This window comes from Nicotiana tabacum, chromosome 16, assembly GCF_000715075.1.
Source record: "Nicotiana tabacum cultivar K326 chromosome 16, ASM71507v2, whole genome shotgun sequence".
In the NCBI taxonomy this organism is placed as follows: Eukaryota; Viridiplantae; Streptophyta; class Magnoliopsida; order Solanales; family Solanaceae; genus Nicotiana; species Nicotiana tabacum.
This window is the reverse complement of record NC_134095.1, coordinates 75,993,785-76,000,811: the sequence shown is the minus strand read 5'-3', so window position 1 is coordinate 76,000,811 and position 7,027 is coordinate 75,993,785.

Below are 7,027 nucleotides of genomic sequence, written 5' to 3'. Positions count from 1 at the left end.
TTTGATCCCAAGATGTCTCAAACTTATATAAAAGCTAACCTAAACCTATTTTGAGGGGGAGGACATTTTTGAGAGGAAAAACACAAGCACAGAGTCGCCGTGGAGGCCGAAATTCATCAAGTTCAATCTTTCTTCCACCAAACTTAGTAATTTTTATGTTTCTTTGTATGATTTGTTTTTTGGCTACCATGTCTATGTGAAGGTAAAATTCACGTTCTAGGTTTGTGTTTCTTCATTACTATTGTTATTTGGATATTGATTTTGACTTCTTAGTTTATCATATTGGTTTATTTATTTAATCCTGCACTTAATTATTTGATTGCTTGATCACCAATTGAATACTATCTACAAATCTTGAATTGAGCTCGAAAGTGAGAATTCTAGATTGCATATTGGATTGAGTAGAGCAAGTTGTTAAATCCGGCAATTGGGGAATGGATTCGCGATTAGGATAGATATATACGTAATTGCCTTTTTTGGTTGATGTAAAAGAATTATAAATGTGTTGTTGTTGATTCTTGTTGATTCTTAGTCCATTGACATATAAGCGTTATGTTAGCTTGAACAGGCAATTAAGAACTTGACAGATTCTTATGAGCAATATTAACCATGTCAACCAATAAACTAGATAAATTAGTTAGTCAGTTCAATTGAAGATAACAATAGGAAGGTTAGATAGCTCATAATCCTAGATCGTTTTCATTACATTGATATCATAAAAATATGCTTTTCCCTTGTTCAGAGTTCACCATTTATTTTCTTTTATTTTGATTAGTTTAGAATCAAACATTTCTAGGTTTAATTCTTGTTTAGATAATTAGGAAAGTCTAATTTAGTTAATACGTAATCACAAGTCCTCGTGGGTTTGACATCCGACTTTTAGTCACTTTATTACTTGACGACTGTGTATATTTGCATGTGTGTTTGGTCGCAACAAGTTTTTGGGGCCGTTGCCGGGGACTTAAAAATTGGCTATTTTTCTAGATTAGACATTTAATTTTTTAACTATTCATATTTTTGTGTTTTAGTTTAGATAGTAATTTTTATTTATTTTAGCATGGCATCTTGGAATGAAAATTATTCGAATGACAATTATTCTTATTTTGACTATCCCTGTCCATATTGTGGAGGAGCCCACTGGTGAAAAAATTGTCAAAATATTCTCGGGAGCGAGTTGTGCACAATATCAATCCTTTGAGAGGAATATTTGTAATATGTGTGGTGGTCAAGATGGCCATTGGGATGGTTGTTCTAATTCTTTTCCTCCTTATTTGAGCCCTTATTATGATCTTTCTAACAGTGTTTGTGAGTTTCATAGGGGCAATGAAGTGCAGGATATGGAAAGTGATGCATATAATAGGGATATTCTGAGGCAAGTAGCAGAGCAACATGATGAACTCAAAAAAGATATGAAAAGAATGAGGGCAACAATCACAAGAATGAAGGCTAATATGGAAGAATTGAATGAAGAAAGTGAGTTCCAACAAAAGAAATTTTTTGAAAAAGTGGATATTTTGAGCCAAACTTGGCAATGGAACAAGTTGAACGATTAGAAATATATGAATCTCAACATGAGAAATTTACAGATGGGATAAAAGACTTAATAGAAGGAAGAGCTGAAATGGGACAAGAGATTAAAGAATTTGGAACCTGTATTCACGACTCGGAAGCTCAATTGATTGCAAAGGTTGATGCATCTAACGCCCAACAAAATAGTTCTGAGTTGTGTGAAACTGAAAAGGAGCTTATATGCCAAATTGAGGAGCTAAAAGTAGAGAGTCAATCATTCGACCATACTTTTATTGATGATGTCCATGTTGAGGAAAGCACTCTAGAGTCATGTGAGGAAGTAGATAATATTATAGTTGGAGACTCTAGTGTGTGTAAATATGAGGATGCAAAGAGTAATACAATTCTAGAGTTAGGTCGTATTGGTCCTCATTCCATACATTTTTCAATATTGTGTTTGGATGATGACATGGAAATCGCGTCATCTGAGCCTTTGGAGGAGCCAACGGACGAGGAACAAGCTGCTTATATTCTTTAATTCGTCGTGTCAGAGCGAGAGAATTACATACCTCATCGGAAGGCCAAGAAGTGTAGAATGCGATATTGGTTACTTGGACCAATTAAATTTATCTTACCGTCCCGGGAGCATCACAGAAGGCTTGAAGCCAAATTAGGGGCTCAATTCATAATTTCGAGGTGGAGGCAAAAAAGGGTTCACGTCGTGCTGCGACGATAAATTAGGCGCTTGTTGGGAGGTCACCCACCTTTACTGCTTTCTTATATTTTTGATTTTTTTTCTTATTGTATTATTTTTGTAGTGTTGTTTTATTTTGTAGAAATTTGAGAATAGGGAGCAAAGCCATAGGAAGTGTGCAAAAGTTAGCCATGTGGTTGGAACTAAGTGTAGGGTGCTTGCAGAAAGGATCATACCTGGGAGAAGTCTGAGTATCCCATGAGCTGCTAATGCTTCGGCCTTTGACCTACTAGGGAGTCTCTTTTACACTCTTGTTAGTTACAATGTGCATTGAGAATATTGCACAATTTTAAGTGTGGGGTGAGGAGATTGTTTGAATGATTTTCCGTGCTATCCTAGGTTAGTTGTAGTATTCTTTTTTAGTGTAGTAGTTTTTATGTAAAGAAAAAATAATATTTTTTTAAAAAAAAAGCAGAAAATTTGGAATTTTCCCAACGATGGATTTTGTGGACAGTTTTCTTGAGGGATTGAAGTCTAAACAAAATAAAATTTGAAAAATAGAAAAACACAAAAATATGTCTTTTTTTTGTTGCAATAATCCCCCGTCATTTTTCTTTGTGCATTGGTTCTTTTTCATGGGATGTAGTTTGGACCGTGTAGTAGTAGTTTTTCTTTAAGAGTAGATTAGGAATTTATGGAATAAAAGGAGGAAGAATGATGAACCTAGGCGCCCTTGACTTTTTTTGATAGTAGCATAATTATACTTTGGCATGTGTAGTAACTTCCCTATGATTTGAAATTATTGGTGATGTCTTGCTTACTTGGATAACATATTTTGTGACGCCTATGTCTCGTTTTCTTGACTTGTATTCACTTTGTGCTTAATGCTTAATATCTCGTGGCTCCGTGAATACTTGCACTTGTTGAGAGTCAGAATGGGGCCGTCCTTAGTGAGTCATGTGCCATGTGTGAAGTGAAATTTTTGTGGACTCTATGTATTGTACTTGTGTCTAGAACTTGCCCGGTATTTGAGTTAAAGCGAAAGATTATGTGATGATCGGTGGGAAAAATAATTTTAGGCCTTCTTTGATTTTCTTTTGAGCTTAGTGCTTATCACAAATAAAATTAATCCCTAATTAACCATTTCGAGCCTATACCTTTTGTTCTTTATTGAAACTTTTGATCCTTTTACCTCTTAAAGCACTTTAATTGTTAATTGAGCACTAAAAGAAGTAAGAAGGGACTAAGTGTGGGGTGACTTATGAGTGGAACCAATGAAAGAAAGAAGAGTGCACGTATATTTTAAAATAATACACCACTACTGGAAGTTGAAAAAGACAAAAAATCTGAAAAAAAAGGAGAACAAAAATGTAGATGAATAAATATCTTGCTCAAAGAAAAAGAAAATATTTTTTGAGGTAATATTGTTTGTGAAATTTAAGTGGTGATGAAGAATTTGTGCTTAAGTTTTTTGGTGATGTGTTAAATTGCTTAGGAAGGTGAACCACTATTCCTATATATATCCTTCCCGTCCCTTAGCCCATATTACAACCATGAAAAAGTCCTAACTAATTTTAGATCAAGCGAGCTTACATTAGTAGTGGTTTACATTAAGGGCAAACATATGGTACCAATTATATGCAAGTGACTTCTATGTGAGAGTGAAAGATTTCTTTTACATACATGTGAGTCCTTAAACTAAATTTGATCATGAGATTCGACTCTCTTGTTCTTGTTGTGAGGGCACATGATTTTACAAGGGGTAGGTAATATTATTAGCTTTCTCTATGATGCTGGGTGTATGCGGAAAAATTAGAGGGCCTAATTTCTTGCTATCGAGTCACTTCAGAAGAACACATCAATACCCCGAGGACGCGAAGCTGTGACCGAGTTCCCTCCCTCGGAGCTCGTCGAGGTCCGATTTAAAGAAGTTATAGATTGTAAGCGGCGAAATCAAAGGGACTAATTCCTTGCTATCAAGTCACTTCAGAAGAACACCTCGAGACCCCGAGGACGCGAAGCTGTGACCGAGTTCCCTCCCTTGGATCTAGTCGAGGCCCGACTTAAAGAGGACGTAGATCGAGGCTAAAGCAAAATGGGGAATTCCCAAGGCACACGGCTAAGTCTTCAAAGCCGGCCTACCCAGAGCCTATATCAAGGCATCACGTCTAGCTGTCCCATATCCATGCTCTTACAATTAATATATTTTGTACTACGACAGGATTACCCTCCTATATAAAGGGGATCCTCATCTCTTTATAAGGGGTTATTGTTGCTCCAACTATTATACACAAGATCAATGACAACCCTCCCTCTCTCTTTTATCCTTGACTTATTCAATCGAGGCTACCGCTTCCATTTATTACTTTCATACTTGTTCTTCATTTTTTGCTTGATATTGGCCATAAAGAGCCTCCTTTCAATTATATCCTAACTGTTATTCTATTCCTGGTAACCCCCGATAGCTCGAGCTCGAGCCCAGGTATCGACCTCGAGGCCTTTCATCGGTTAGCCCGAGGCCTGATGCCTATCTCCTCGGTTTGATTACAACCCTGTCTTAGTTCGTACTTCGTCATTAAGATTCACATACTTCGCATCCACTTCTTAAATAACTAGCATAAAAATAGATTACGTATTTTTAGAGTCCCATTAACAAATTTAATTGTTATTACCATTTTCACAGTAAACAGTTTGGTGCCCACCGTAGGGCTATAAATAATAGTGATTATTTTCTTGCTGGTTTCGTTACACAATGCAAGTTATCTTTCACACTTTTTCTTGTCCAAGATCTTTTGATTTCAGGTCAAATTGTCTGGCTCAGTAAACAAAGTCGAGAACGACAACCTCAAAAACCACGGGGAAAATGGTGTGGCTATTCCAGTTATTGGCGTGCCACCGCAAAACCACGATAATGCGCCCGAAATGATTCTAGCGGACACGAATTCGTAGGACGCATAGCAGGTCGACAAAACCTCACACACCGACAGGAGCATATGGCATGACTACCAACAAGAAGCCCAAAAAACTCCAGCCCGGGAAGAACAGGAAGTTAGTCTTCATGTTATTTTTGAAATGTTAAAGGCACAACAATTGGCTATCGCTCAGTTTCAAAGCCACCCGAAGACTCCTAGCACAGTAGCACCGAAAACTACTCCCCCAGCCAAACAGTTACCTGAGAGATCGAACAATAACGGATCGATAGTCGAACCTGCCATCATAAAAATGTTTGAGGATCTCGCCAAAAGGATCGAATCGGGCGAGAAAATAATAGTAGCCAATGACGAGAAGGTCGAGACCTACAATTCCAGAGTCGACCAGATCCCAGGCGCACCCCCGGTCTTCAAGGGTGTGGATTTGAAGAAGCTCATACAAAGGCCGTAACCCGAAGAAGCGGCCCTGAAACCCATTCCAAAGAAGTTCAGAATGCCGAAATCCCTAAGTACAACGGGACCACAGACCCTAGTGAACATGTTACTACCTACACCTGCGCGGTAAAGGGAAATAGTATAAAAACGACGAGATCGAGTCCATCTTACTAAAGAAGTTTGGAGAAACGCTCTCGAAGGGGGCCGGGGCCATGGTGTGGCATCGCAACCTAGATCCCAACCCCATAGATTCATTCGCCATGCCAGCAGATTCCTTCATAAAGACACACGCTGGTGCCATCAAAGTATCGACAAGGAAGTCCGACGTACTCAAGATTAAGGAGAAGGAGAATGAAATACAACGGGAATTCGTATCTCGTTTCCAAATGAAATGAAAGAAACTACCCCTGGTCTCCGACGATTGGGCGGTACAGGCCTTCAATCAAGGCCGGAACGAACGAAGCTCGACAGCTTCAGAACATTTGAAATAGAACTTGATCGAGCATCCAGCGACAACCTGGTCGGATGCCCACAACCGGTACCAGTCTCAAATTAGGGTCGAGGATGACCAGCTGGGAGCCCCCCCCCGGGCTCAGTATACCCAATCAGGCTCTTGGAAAAGAAAATAAAAACCAAGAAAAGAAAGATACCGGTCGTACGCCGAAGTTAGGAGGAATACCCCGAGATGCAACTTGCCTCGCAATGGTCGGAGAACGGATCGAGGACAATACCCTCGCGAGCTTGTCAATAGAGCTAGATTCGCTGAGGACACAAGGTCAGCGGGGCGCCTCGCCCATCAAAATACAACTTCAATATCGCTATATCGGACGTCATGTTCACTGGATGACCCAGGCCTATTCAGTCAGACACTTCCTAGAGTAATCACAGCTTGGTATGTGAACTTCATAATAAGCACAACCACAGGACTGAAGATTGCCACTAGCTCCAAAAAAAATAGCCAAGCTGCTGAATATAGGTCACAACTGAGAATTTTTGGGCAATCGGGCTCAAGTTTGGTTCCAAGAAAGAAAGGTGTCTAAGAAGGACGAATCAAATGGGCAACGATATGTTATCACGATATTAGAGGGGCGTCGATACCCCCTGGAAACTTGTGAAGAGGATGACAAAAATATCCATCGCCGGAGAAAGACAAACCCGGAAATACGTACCCGGAGGTGCCCCTATATTGAATAGGGAAAGCTCCGAAACCTCGCCTCAACTCCATAACAGCACACTGGTAACCCCTTTCTTCATTCATCCATTTCGAATAAAGCGTGCGCTTGTGAATCCAGGTAGCTCGACCAACAATATCTGGTCAAGAGAGACAAAGTAGCTCGAACTGCTAGGCCAAATCATGACCGCCTCTCGAATCCTTGACGGATTCAAAATGATGATCAAAAAAACGAAAGGAGAGGCCATTCTCTTAGCCAGCACGACCGGAAAGCCAAATACCATGTCA